Source organism: Dreissena polymorpha, chromosome 3 (assembly GCF_020536995.1).
Source record: "Dreissena polymorpha isolate Duluth1 chromosome 3, UMN_Dpol_1.0, whole genome shotgun sequence".
In the NCBI taxonomy this organism is placed as follows: domain Eukaryota; kingdom Metazoa; phylum Mollusca; class Bivalvia; order Myida; family Dreissenidae; genus Dreissena; species Dreissena polymorpha.
The window spans coordinates 2089730-2104002 of NC_068357.1; the positions used below are offsets into that span (position 1 = coordinate 2089730).

General features: G+C 34.4%; 1 protein-coding gene and 1 long non-coding RNA gene across 2 annotated transcripts in view; one reads left to right on the forward strand and one right to left on the reverse strand.

Moving 5' to 3' along the window:
- The window catches only part of LOC127872739 (uncharacterized), a 167859-nt gene that overhangs the window by 125373 nt on the left and 28213 nt on the right, over nucleotides 1–14273 (reverse strand). The gene's annotated exons all lie outside the window — the stretch shown is intronic.
- LOC127872744 (uncharacterized) lies at nucleotides 99–6710 on the forward strand. Its single transcript, XR_008045768.1, has 4 exons — nucleotides 99–194; nucleotides 763–2661; nucleotides 3008–3134; nucleotides 4411–6710. It is a non-coding gene; the product is annotated as an uncharacterized LOC127872744 (long non-coding RNA).

Genomic DNA, 14273 nt, shown 5'->3' on the forward strand with positions numbered 1-14273 from the left:
TTTACAAATTTCTGAACAAACGGATCGTGAGTAATTTATAAATGATCGATTTTGAAACGAAATATTTTTCGAATATACTTCCGGCCGAAGTTTCCGAAGCTAGTCAACTCGTACCTAAGTCAACTCGTACCTTCCGTTGTTTTCATCCGATCTTCACCAAACTTGCCCATATGGTGTATCCGCATGATGTCTTGGTAAACTTTAATTATATGTAATGCCAGGCCAAAAATATGTCACTTAGTGCGTTCTTTAACCCTTTGCATTCTGGGAAATTTGTCGTCTGCTTAATTTATAAAATTAGCAATTTCTTCTTCTTTTTTTCAATGAATACTATCATAATAGAAAACAATTTAGATCCTGATGAGACGCCACGTTCTGTGGCATCTCATCTAGATCCAAACTTTTTTCAATTGCCTTAAATATTCGGTTCCCGCATTGTAAGGGTTGTTATTCAGCATGGTGTCTGCTATGTAATTGAATTGTTGTTCATCTGTTCACAAAACTTGCTCATAACTTTTATGGAGATGTTTTTAAGGACAAGTTAAAACATGGGCCATGGAAGATAAAAAAGTAGGTCATGGTGTCACTTAGTGCGTTTTAAACATTGAGCATGATGTATGCTGTTTTTTTGTGAAGACAATATGAAAATATTATGTTTCAATGCGGCATGTTGGTTACGTCAGTTACAAATAAGTTGTTTGTAAAATACGTCCGGGTAATCTGACAATGTCTATTTAAATATATATATATAATTTTTTTTAGGTGGTGTTGCCATTATTATTGGACAAAAAACTGGGAGAATTTTGTACATTGGCATAAGAAACAAATACTGTTACGTATGCTCACATACGGAAAATACTCATCAAACAGTACCACATCACCAATGCTTCAAAAACTGGAACTCGAATCATCAAGCCATGGAAGCTGACATCATCCTTGATGGATTCCGTTTGGTAGAGAAATGCATGGGTTACGGTATATGTGGTTAGTTGGTGATGGGGATTCATCAGTTTATGCCAAAATACATGAAGAAATTCCAGTTTGGGGAAGTCATGTTAAAAAATTAGAATGTTCAAATCATGTTTGTAAGTGCCTTCGTTCCAATTTTGAAAAGCTAGTGGACGCTAATCCTCATTACAAAGGCAGTTTGCATTCGCTTAGTAAGTGCTGTCCGATGTGCTATCCGGATACGATCCAAAGAAGAAAATGTACATAATGCAATAATCAAGTTAGAAAAAGACGTTCGAAACTCTGTTCACCACATTTTTGGCAACCACAACAATTGTTCAGATTTCTGTAAAGCTAAATCAATTCCACCTATTAACCAAACAACATCCTACACTTAGAATTCCACTGAAGTAGACTAACCATCTGATTTATGTATTCAAAATAATTTACTTTGGAAAGAAGGAACATCTTTAAAAGATCAGGAACTTTCACGCTATTCTTCAACACTTTCATATTCAGATCTTAAATCAGATATGTTGAATGACATTTCAGTATTGCTGGACAGAGTTTCTAATAAAAGTAAAAGACTCATCAATAATACAACAACTAATTAGGCTGAGTGTTGGATGCACATGCGCACCAAATTTGACGGAGGCAAAGTCTACAATTTGTGTAATCGTGGGTCATGGCATACTAGGTGTTATGGTGGATGTTTACCAATGAATGTCGGACCACAGTGGTCTCCCACTGTTTGGAAACAGGTGACAGACTCCTCACCAGGATACCACTTCATAAAACTATATGAGGAAAGGGACAAGCAATTGACACTTTCTAATCAGTCTAAAACCAAGCCACAAGCTCAATCTAATAGGTGGAAAAGAAAAATGTCTACTTCTAATGAGAGTACATCAAAGTCTGCCAAATCATCATATGGAAATGAGGCTATTCAGTGTGAAGATGATGTTTACGCATCTGTTTTGAATACCAAATGTGACCAGTACATGTCTCATCACATTAACATTTCAAATGATACAATTAATGCTATTACAACTCTTACTAAAGATCAATCTAATTCTCAAGTTTGGCATCAAGAAAGAAGAAAAAGAAAAACAGCATTAAATTTGGGACTTATTTTGAAAAGAAAAACAATATCAATATCTGTGAAACTTTTAAAGGGAATGAATTCACACTTTTTGGATTACAACAAGAAATAAATACCATTCATGAATTAAAAAAAAAAAACTGAACAAGGAATTAATGTTAATGTTAACAGATGTGAATTATTTATTCATCCTGAACATAAATTTTTAGATGGAAGTCCAGATGGAATCGTTTTTATCAACATCAATAGGGAAGGACTTATTGAAGTTAAAAATGTTTTTAAAAAATATAAAAATTAACTTATTTCAAGCTGCCAATACAAACAGAAATTTCTTCTTAGGAATAGAAAAGGACAAATTAAAATTAAAATTGAACCACATTTACTATTATCAGTGTCAAGGTTTATTGCATATATGCAATTTACCGTTGATAGACTTTATAGTAAGGACCACAGACCCATATCAACTCCACGTGGAAACAATTTATAAAGACAATACCCTTTGGGAATCATGGATTCCAAAGCTTAAAGCATTTTATTGCAAGGTTTTATTGCCAGAGTTAGCTTGTCCGAGACACAGAAAAATTCCTGGAATAAGAGAGCCTGGAGTATGGGTAGGTAACAATATGTTATTATTTCTTACATTGAAAGATGTTTCACAGCATAGAACACCATAAAGATGTTTTCAAGTTAATTACTATACATTAATTGAAATTATGTTACGTTTTTGCTCTCAATATATCCAGTTTTTTTCCAATCTATATCGCTTTGCACAAAGACATTAAGTTTGATCCATGTTAATATATACAAACAATTAAGATATTGAATAGCATTTTCATATAAAATTAGCATCATACGTCAATTACTATATGTGTAAATATTTGCCTTGGTAGTTTATATTGTAGAATGTATTTGCTAAAAATTTAACATTAAAACGTGATTTGTTGTTTCCGTTTGAAGATACAACCAAGCCTTCTGTAAGTAAAAGGACGGTTACATGTCGTAAAAAATCTACTTCAAGGACCAAATCAACTTCCACAGTGACCCAGAAGATTAGTACAGTAACATCAGATAGGAATACTGCAAGGTAATAACATAGCAATAGATACAATTGATCAATCATTACAAAGATGTTCATTTCTTCAAGGCTAAATTTGTTGTAGTAATAACTGTTATATTAAATTTTATGATATTTTTTAAATGAAAGTCTATAAAGTTCACAAAAGACTGTATTTAAATATAGTATAAAGTATAAAATTGTCAAATGATATTGTATGTTTGGTGACAATAAATCCAGTATAAACCTATTTATGTTTCAATATAATCAATGTATAAACCGGCACTAGATCTTAATGTATTGTAAGAAATGTTATTCCCCACCATAGGGGGAGGGATATTGTTATGGCAATTGCCGTCCGTCCTTTCCCCCGTACTTCAATATTTTGTTCACACCCATATTTTGTACTTTTTAGCTCGGCTGTTTTTGGAGAAAAACTGAGGTATTGTCATAGTCAGCTCGTCCACTGTCTGCCGTAGGCGTCGTGCTCAAACATTAACATGGGCTCTTAAAGATAAGTGCTTCCACGTAGAACTTTGGAACTTCATTTGTACATGCACCTTGATGATGTTTCATGCCATGCCCATTTTTGGGTCACTTTGTCAAAATTCAAGGTAGCTGTGACATCTAATATGAAAATCAAACATACCATTTACACCTACAATTTTTAAACTTTATATGTACATTCAACATCCTCATTTTAAAAGGACACACCCACTAGGTCAAAGGTCAAGGTAATTGTTACCTATTTAAAAAATAAACAATGAATAGAAATACAAGCTTCCGCAGCCGAGCGTGGCACCCCTTTTGCGGTGCTCTTGTTTTGGATGATTTCATTGAAACTTGGTACACTGTATTTATATATATATGGATAAGAGTATGATGCACGCCAAGTGGCATTGTACACCATCTGTTAATAACGTACATGTATTTATTACCATTTTTATCTTGACAATTTTTTAAAATATAAGCTTACAGCATTATGTCCATTAACACATGAGACACATCCATGAAAATGCTATAGTTTATGTCAATCCTCTGGGGTGCTTCACACTAAACAACCATAATAATTTGGTTTAAGGTCAAAGTCACACATTCAGGTCAAAGGTCAAAATTTTTAAAGATTATAATGGAGTAGTTTGTTTAATATGCATCAAGGCACTATTAAATAACTGTCCACAATTGTTCGTCGTTATGTAGGTGATTGTCAAATATAATATCCAGTTTTCTAGTGTTTATTTGGCGTGTAATATAAATCAACGAAATTGATTATTCATTTTATTTATTGTTCTTTGTTCATTTGTAGACGAGCAGCATCTTCAAACACAAAGTTTGTTGGTAGACAAATTAAACATAAATGGAAGTTGTGCATTGATTCTGAAAATACCGAGTGATATACTGGCTATGTAACATCCCTTTTGTCTGGAGTCGATGGGAATTCTAATGCAGTGTATGAAGTGCTATATGACAATGATGACGAACCTTACATGATTAAACATCTTGTAGAAGACTTCAAGGAAGGATCAGTACAGTTTTTGGATTTATAGGGTATAATCTCACATACATATATGTTTTTTAATACTGTGCATAACCTTGCATGATATTTTTTAAACAATTAATGTTGCAATGTGATGAAAAATATTCCCCATAATTTCAACTTGCATATTGTGTAATAACCCTCCTTATTAGCTCACCTAAGCACAATGTGCTCATGGTTATTTTTTATTCCATTTTGTCCGTCGTGGGTCATACATTATGCATCATGCTTGATCATCATTTAACTTGTTTACCCTATAGAGGCCACATTTATTGTATATGTTTTATGAAATTTTGTCTGAAGATTATTATGTCTCAATTATATTTTGAATGAGTAAAGTAAGTATTATGTTTGGTTGAAAAACATTAGTGACAAGGGGCATGGCATTTTTCCTTGTATGACTATATATGGCTGTACTTAAACCTTGTAAACACTTTAGTGGTCACATTTATTGTACGATGTTAATGAAACTTGAACAGAAGATTCATACCAATAATATATTGGATTAGTTAGAAAATGATGATGGTTGAAAAACATGTATGCCAAGGAGGCGGGGCATTTTTCATTACATGCCTATAATTGTATATGGCTATAGAAAAACATTGTAAACACAATTTATGCCACATTTATTGTCTGATGTTCATGTAAATTGATCAGAACATTTGTACCAGTGATGCATTGAATGAATTTTATTCTTAAATGTTTCTGTCTGTATGAAAAGCATTGCCGCCAATAGGGCGGGGCACTTTTTTAACCAGGTTTTCCGAAGGAAAAAACTGGTTATTAGATTGGCGAATGCTGGCGGGCTGGCTGGCTGGCGGGCTGGCGGGCGGGCGGAACAAGCTTGTCCGGGCCATAACTTGTCGTCCATTGTGAGATTTTAAAATCATTTGGCACATTTGTTAACCATCATTAGACGGTGTGTCGCGCAAAAAAATTACGTCAATATCTCCAAGGTCAAGGTCACACTTTGAGTTCAAAGGTAAAAAATAGCCATAAATGAGCTTGTCTGGGCTATAACTAGGTCATTCATTATGAGATTTTAAAATCATTTGGCACATTTGTTCACCATCATGGGACGGTGTGTCGCACGAAAGAATCACGTCAAAATCTCCAATGTCAAGGTCGCCACGACTAAAAATAGATTTATTTTAAAACAAACTTACAAAGGGGGTTAATTTTGTTTGTTCATTTCAAAAGTTCAGTTTGAGTTGTCTCCCTTTATCAGATTTTTTTTTTCACAATGAAAACCTGGTTTTGTGACAATTTTGTCCCTTGTCTTATATACATATAGTGAAAGCTTGTTAACACTATAGAGGCTACATTTATTGTGTCATTTGAATGAAATTTGTTCATAAAATTGGTGTAAATTATATGTTTGATGAGTTGGAAAATTGTTAATTTTGTTTGAAAAACATGGCTGCCAAGGGGTGCGACATTTTTCCTTATATGGCATTATATGTCTATAGTAAAACATTGTAAACAGTATAGTATTATGAAATGTCACATGCAGACAGAATATATATTTTCTTAGTACTTTTCTTATCATTAAAATTAAAATATAGTAATTTTCCACAAATGTAAAATAGTAAATATAGTTTAATGTCACAATTGGTACACCATACTTAAAGTAGTTCCTAATTTTGTTTGTTACTTTTTGACATTTGTTGATGTTTTTCTTTTGCATATTTTAGGGTTGTTGGTGTGTGTTGTGCGGAATTTTCATTTGTAGTACCTTCAATTTAGTGTATACAATCTTTTCACCGAAGGAATTTGTTAAATGTAACTCTGTAACTTAATTTGATATTTTCATGCATGCATACTTCTTCAAAAGCAACATTTTGCATATTTTTTTTTTTCCTTTTCATTAACTGATATGTTCTACAAGTATTTACGAGCATATTAAGATATAAATTGAATTAAATTACATAATATTTATTGAACTATCCCTATTTGAAGAATACACCTTTTGACACTTTACATGAACCTTAAAAAAACTTCGGATTAAAGGTCAATTTTAAAGAAAATCCAAACTCAATATATTAAACGCTATATACATTGAAATATGATTAAATTATCGGGAAAATAACGTTTGCGTGTTGTGTTTCACCTGAAAAAGGTAATTTTGTTGACTTATGATCGTAACTCACAAAGCGTTGATTCGCTTATCTCCTCTGTTTTCCCCTGTTGTGTGACGTCAGAGCTGAACAAGCATTTTCGCGTCCGCTTAGAAGATAAGTGATAGATCAGAATTCTGGCCGACAACACAATATATATCAATTTGAACACCTTTATTTAATCATACACCCTAGTTAGTAGGTGTGATAAAATATGGGGCCGAATGAGCCTGGTCGATTTGAGGCCGAATAAGCTTGGGGCCGAAAAAGCCTGAAATTTCGGACTGGGCCGAAAGAGCTTGGGGCCGAAAGAGCCTGCTACCCTGTTTCTGCCTCGGCATCGATACACAGAATCACGCCGCGTCTTTACACGCGGCGATTACCCGAGTAAAATATTTACAAATATTTATTGTATACTATAGCAAATGTTAAATAATTTTAAAATTAACGAAAATTAGGAACAGACACAGATAATACGCTGATATATTTACTTCTGCGCGATTGTGTCAACATTTCGTCAGCTTCTCTTCATACTTCATACAATTGCCATTGGATGTCAACTGTCAAAACAATGATAATTCGTATATGGCCGATTTCCGTTTTTCACATTAAATTCTGGTAAATATTGAAGAAATAGTGCTCAAATTCCTAAACTCAAACTTTCTCTATTTTTTCGAAAGCATCAAACGAATTTCGGCATATGTTCTTTTTAAAGATTTGATGAAATTTCGATTAAAAGTTTCGTAGTGAATTTCAACTAAAGTACCGGAGTATCTCGCGAATTATTTGCCATTGACAATTCCTTTGAATAAAATAAAAATCAAACACGCTGTTTCGTTATCGTTACACTCTTTTAGTTCGTTCATTATTGAAAAATTACATCAAATTGCATACATTTGTATTGTACTGTATACTGATCGCACACAAAATCATCGTATACAATTCAATGTTTGTACTCAAACCGTCAAAATTATTTATACTTTGTTTGGTCTGTGTATGATGTATGTTGGATGGTTCTCATTTGTTTTTAGAAATTATTTTGACAATAAATATCGTTATTTTAAACGTTTTAAGCAAGTCTCGTTTACAAGATCATATACGGGAATTCACTGTGTGAGTTACTTCGATATTTTTACTGATCTATTAAAATCATTGTTTTGACAGACGGCACGTGCTTATATAAAGTTTGTGTGTCGTTATACACAGGATATTGGATGTTCAGGGCTTGATTTGGCAATAAAACAAAAACGCGGTCTGCGGTTTTCGGTAGGTCTTCACACAACTAAGCACAAAACACAACACGTTTTGCATTGGGCAAGGCTTGCGATCAGTTTATTGACAACACACATCCACGAATATTACATATTCGTATCATATAGCAATCAAGTACAATCGAAGTACAACCTTGACAGGACAATTTTCGATATATAAATAATATAACAAAATATAACTATAATGTGAATACATCACTTCTAGTATTGTGTCCTTAATTGGTGTTTTCAAGGCCAGGGAAAAACCCAGAGATAAAAATTCATCAGAAGCCCAATGTAAAATAACTCTGGAAAACTGTACCTGAAAACAACCAATATTAACATGTAACTAAACATTATGTAACACAAACATAACATGTCATTTGAGCCAATTTACTACTACTGCGGTTCGAATTTAAAAAAATAAAAGTTTACTGATCGAAGTCTAGCGTAGAACTGACCAAACAATGACCACCCCGTGCAAATTCCCGCCTATGTCCACCTGAGTGACCATCACTCACGTGACAACCACACGCATGAACGAACCGCACATATACCTGTTTTGTGCGGTGCGTTATGTTTAGACATACGTTCTGTGCTATACTCCGTAACGCACAGAACTGAAAAGTCTTCACACAACTAAGCACAAAACACAACACGTTTTGCATTGGGCAAGGCTTGCGATAGAACAAAAACAAAGGTTAGTAAGGTTTTAAATTCGAACCGCAAATCAATTATAATTTCAATTGTCTAGTGATAAAAAACCTTTTGTCTACAGAATCATCAATGTACTCATCTTTAGCCCTATCAGACTTCCATCGACCATGTCGCTTCAAACATCTCTAAAACACGCCCTCGGCGTTAGCTAGTCTAAATAATTACATATATATAACAAATAACTGGTTTGAACAAAAAATCATTTGATTCATCTGACCAATTTGCTAATTACATATTTGTTAATAAAACGCCATATGGGAAGTTGTAGTTGTACATTTTGCAATTATAATATCCGGACCATTCGTATACATGCCAGTATTATAATGGCGTACATTAATAACAAAGTGATCAGATTTCAATTGTAGGTCATTACAATGAAACTCACTTAATTTGTTAATATGCATGATACATGTACATGCATAACCCAAAAATGATCAATCAATGAAAACAGTGGAATCTCCTTATATCAAACACAATGTTTGTATCATCTCTAATGAATGCACATGTACATAATACATCTTTCTTGTGAGATGGTTTGAAACACACACGCTTTGAAGCTTCTTATAATAGTTTGTTAAATCTTTCTTTGGATCATGTACACTATTAATAGAATGGATCCATGTAATACTGTAAAACACAGATGTAAAAAACGTTATTAGATTTCCTCGACCCATCAATTGAGCCATGTACATTACTACTGATATATGTAAGGCTGGCATGGCGACTACATTTTCTTCACAGTATTTGAAATGTGCACATGAAGAATTCTTTTCTTCACCGTATTGTCTGCTCTTGATTGTTCTTAGTATTTACTTAGCCATTCTGTCCGCCATCTAATCTCTTCGAAGCCCATGCAAGCCCGAGCCCTCTAATCGCTCCTTCAGAGTACCTCTCAAAACATTTCCTGTTAAACATATGTACTATACATTAATAACTGTATTGTGATATGCCTCTTAACGCTATCTTATTTAATGATAATCTAGTGTTACCAAAACAACCTGGAATCATACAGTCTCTACCAAACTTTTTGCAATATTTCACAATATCTCTAAAATGTCCGTATGACAAATCAACAGTAGCCAATAAGGCGAACTGCCCCTGATTGGAACAACAAGGATGCATTTTGCTTTCTCCGATATCATCTTATTGATACAGATTGATACCAACCTAGTTTCTGAACTAACCAGTTTACATTGTTTCCCCATATTGAACTAAGGCACTCACTGCCACTTTTCATTGAATCCAGTATCCACACAACATATTTAAATCTAAAGCTATTTCTTTTGACTACCATTCAATAATATACATTTTACATTTTATTGTCTGAATACACTTTGATGTACGAATTTTGCAAAGCATTTAAAACATTTCATATAACATAACATCCGGGGACAAGAGCATACTCTCTGCTTTCTTCATGGAGCATCTCTGCTCACTTCCGGGAGCAATCTACTGGGCTCTATGTCCACTTCCGGGGACCATAGCCTACAATTTCTGCTCACTTCCGGGAGCAATCTACTGGGCTCTATGTACACTTCCGGGGACCATAACAAACTCGTTTTACTCACTTCCGGGAGCATTAACATACCTTTTCTAGCCGTATGCAAGGCATTTTCTTGATCATAAGAAATTTTACTTACGTCATATTGAACGACGGAATACTTATCCGGTTTATCTTGAAAACCAACTTCCGGTGGCTTAATGTATTGACTTTATATTAAATCACAATATGCATTACCTGTTTCGTTTATAGAAACACTGTCAGTGTACCTCCTTGATTTCAACAGTGTAATATAGTAATCACTTCCAGGAATAACTTTTCTCTTTTAGTCAATAATCTGTTCACTTCCGGGAACAGGTTGCTCTTTTTATTAAGATCATGTACATTCCAATTTTCTCATTTTCGGGTCTCAAAGACCACGAGTACATACCTTTACTCTCTTCGTCAATGGAATAAAACAAATTGAAAATAAATGTGCTTTTTATTTTTATGAAAATCGTTAGCTTGACAGTCATTTTGCCTATATCTACATTAAAGCTACAACTTTCTATAAAATCTCCATAAACCATAACTTGTGGTACTTGCATCAGCAAATATATTACACAAAAACAACTGATTGTGTTTGAAATCTTTTCCACCGTTGATTAACTGCCTAGTGCTTTCTTTCCATAATCTAAGTTTGGAAATAGCTTGCAACGTTACAATAACGGGAACTTTCCAACTAGCTCTGGTATTTATGCAATTGTATATATGCATTGTTATCAACAAACTTTATTTACAATCACACTCTGAAAGGAAATTATCTGCCCTACAAGACTAGCTATTAATTTATCTTTTGGTACTACTTTTTCTTTCGTTTGATAAATTAGATAGATCATCGAATCAATACTTTTTTCTAGCCTAGCTACTCAATTTTTAATTATGAAAAACTGCATTTTATGCATATCGATCATCTGCCCGAGCCATTCTACTCTTTGAGAAGGAATCAAAATACTGTTTCTTCAGCCAGTTAACATCCAAACTCGTATAGTCACTAGCATATAATGTTTTTTCATATTCTACATTGTGATGTATGCCATCATCACAAAATCAAATAACCATTTTAAATCAATTTGACGTAAGAATGCTAGTACACCTCATTTTAGTTTTAACGAGTTTTAGTATATATATGATCGGCCGTTATCGTGCCAAATATAAGCTTATAACAACCTAACACTGCCTGCTATTCTCTTGATAGCTCAAACCACACCGTCGTGAATGTATCAATATCATGATACGCTCCTCTAATATCGAAAGTAGAACAAATAAATAAATATATGATCGGCCGTTATCGTGCCAAATATAAGCTTATAACAACCTAACACTGCCTGCTATTCTCTTGATAGCTCAAACCACACCGTTCGTGAATGTATCAATATCATGACACGCTCCTCTAATATCGAAAGTAGAACAAATAAATAAATATATGACCGGCCGTTATCGTGCCAAATATAAGCTTATAACAACCTAACACTGCCTGCTATTCTCTTGATAGCTCAAACCACACCGTTCGTGAATGTATCAACATCATGATACGCTCCTCTAATATCGAAAGTAGAACAAATAAATAAATAATAATTTTAAATATATCGAGGCCTCCCATTCTTATTAAATACGACTATAAACGTATTAACGGGCGTATTAACAACATGATAAATGTCACGTGGGTTTTCAGTCTACTTACCGACAAACTTCCGGTAACAATTTTTTTTAATTTTTATTTTTTTAATTTTTTTTTTAATTTTATGAAATTTTTCTTTTTGATCAATTTCTATACTATGATCCTTTTGATCAATTGCTCCTTTTATGTCTTTCTGTACGTTACCGTTTTCCGACGGAAAAGGAAACATATAACCGCAATTTACTACATCTAAAATGTAACAACCATCCGTAGCCTGCTACAGCTTGGCTACATGGGCTTTCGTTCTTTTTACCGGCGAGCTTCTAGCATCAATTTCTATACTATGATCCTTTTGATCCAGATTTATACTAAGATCCTTTTGATACACTGACACAGATCTTTTTTTTTTTTTTTTTTTTTTTTTTATACGTTACCGTTTTCCGACGGAAATAATAAACTTATAACCGCCATTTACTACATCGAAAATGTACTTACTATCAATAGTCTCCTGTTACTTAACCGCGTGGGCCTTCCTTCAACTTACCGGCGAACTATACTTGGATCCTTTTGATCACGTTCGACTTTAAGAACTTTCTGTACGTTACGTTTTCCGACGAACAAGAAATTACCCATTTTCTGATAACGGGGTTCTATACATAATTAACTTAACTTATTGGTCGAGCTGTTTGCTGAACATCCAGCTGCTCCTTTCCGATGACCCGGTTCGCCACATGCGAAACATAGTCCTGTGCCTCTCAATGGTAATTGAGTATCAGCCCCTTGTGTTGCGATGTTAGATGAAGCTTCCGGCTTCTGATATGACCCGTCAAGAGCACCGCGTGGCGTTATGTTTCCGCCTTTTTATATGCCATCGCCTCTACATTGTTTTTTTCTGCAAATAACATTACGTCATCAGACTCGTAAAACATTTACACATATGCAAATAGAATGTATACAACACCACAAAGAATAGCAATTTAGTCCCCAGTAAGTTCAAAAGCTTTTGTCGTGTTAAACCATTAATGACATGTGAATTTTCGGTCACGTGCCATCAATATTTCTATTTGTAAATTGATTGGCTTTCTCTAGTGCTGAAATTGTCACTTGAAATATACATCATTACAACTCTGTTACTACTTCGTAACACTCGAAACAATGCTCGAGATTCAGTATAACGGATTTAACAGATTTACGTTTCTTTTAGCACTTATCTTTTCTATGAAGCGTTCCAAATCTTGCAGCATAAACACCCTGTGTTCTGCTAAAGTCGACAACACTATGTAGGATTTGTACACGAACATAAGTTTACTGATCGAAGTCTAGCGTAGAACTGACCAAACAATGACCACCCCGTGCAAATTCCCGCCTATGTCCACCTGAGTGACCATCACTCACGTGACAATCACACGCATGAACGAACCGCACATATACCTGTTTTGTACGGTGCGTTATGTTTAGACATACGTTCTGTGCTATACTCCGTAACGCACAGAACTGAAAAAACGTTTGTACTGACCAACATAATATTTGATATTGCACGTGCATTTAGGGATCAAAAAACACGGGTCGAAGCCATTGTGTGCTTTTTTTGTGCCAAAAAAACACAATCCCGCTGGCTATTTTCAGTAGCACGCGTGGTCAAAAACTTACAAGTTAGAGTAATAAATCACAGAGATTATGATCTGAGAACTGCATGGAGTCTGAAATGAAACAGAATGACGACAAATCAAAATGGTCGCAGCCTAATTTTTTAATATAAAATTCGACATGTAGACATATATGGTGAAATTATTAAAAATCAATTATGGCTTCGTCGTGGCTACAATCCACGGACTCTAGATGAGAATAGACACTCCGTGTAAAAACTGCGAAAAGCATAAACAACACGAAATTATCACTAATCAAGGTGCGGGAGCCTACAGCTAGGTGCGAGAACGGTTTCCTTTAAGCATCGGCTACTAAAAGGCTAACAAAATTGAAATTTGGAACATAAGACATATTCTGTTTATATCTGCTAACAATCCCGAATGTTTATTTGACGCTTAAATTTGTAAACGGCGCGCTAACAGAAGACAATCAGAAGTGTGTTTCGGATTGCAAATGTGTATTCTTATTGGGGAATACAACACAACATTTATATTTGTAATATATTTGTATATATATAATTAAATATAAATTTGTTAAAAAGCTTTTCGTGACGAAAAACTATTTTGATAATATAATGCGTGAAAAGCACGATTTCCAGGAGGATTACACCCGGTTGCTATCATCAGTAGATCTCACTGATTTTATCGTGGAGGAGTACACATAAGGATAAGTGTGGTAGGTATAACAAAGGGTATCCGGAGAAGCGCCCCCCCCCCCCCGGAGAACTGCCCCCCGGAGAA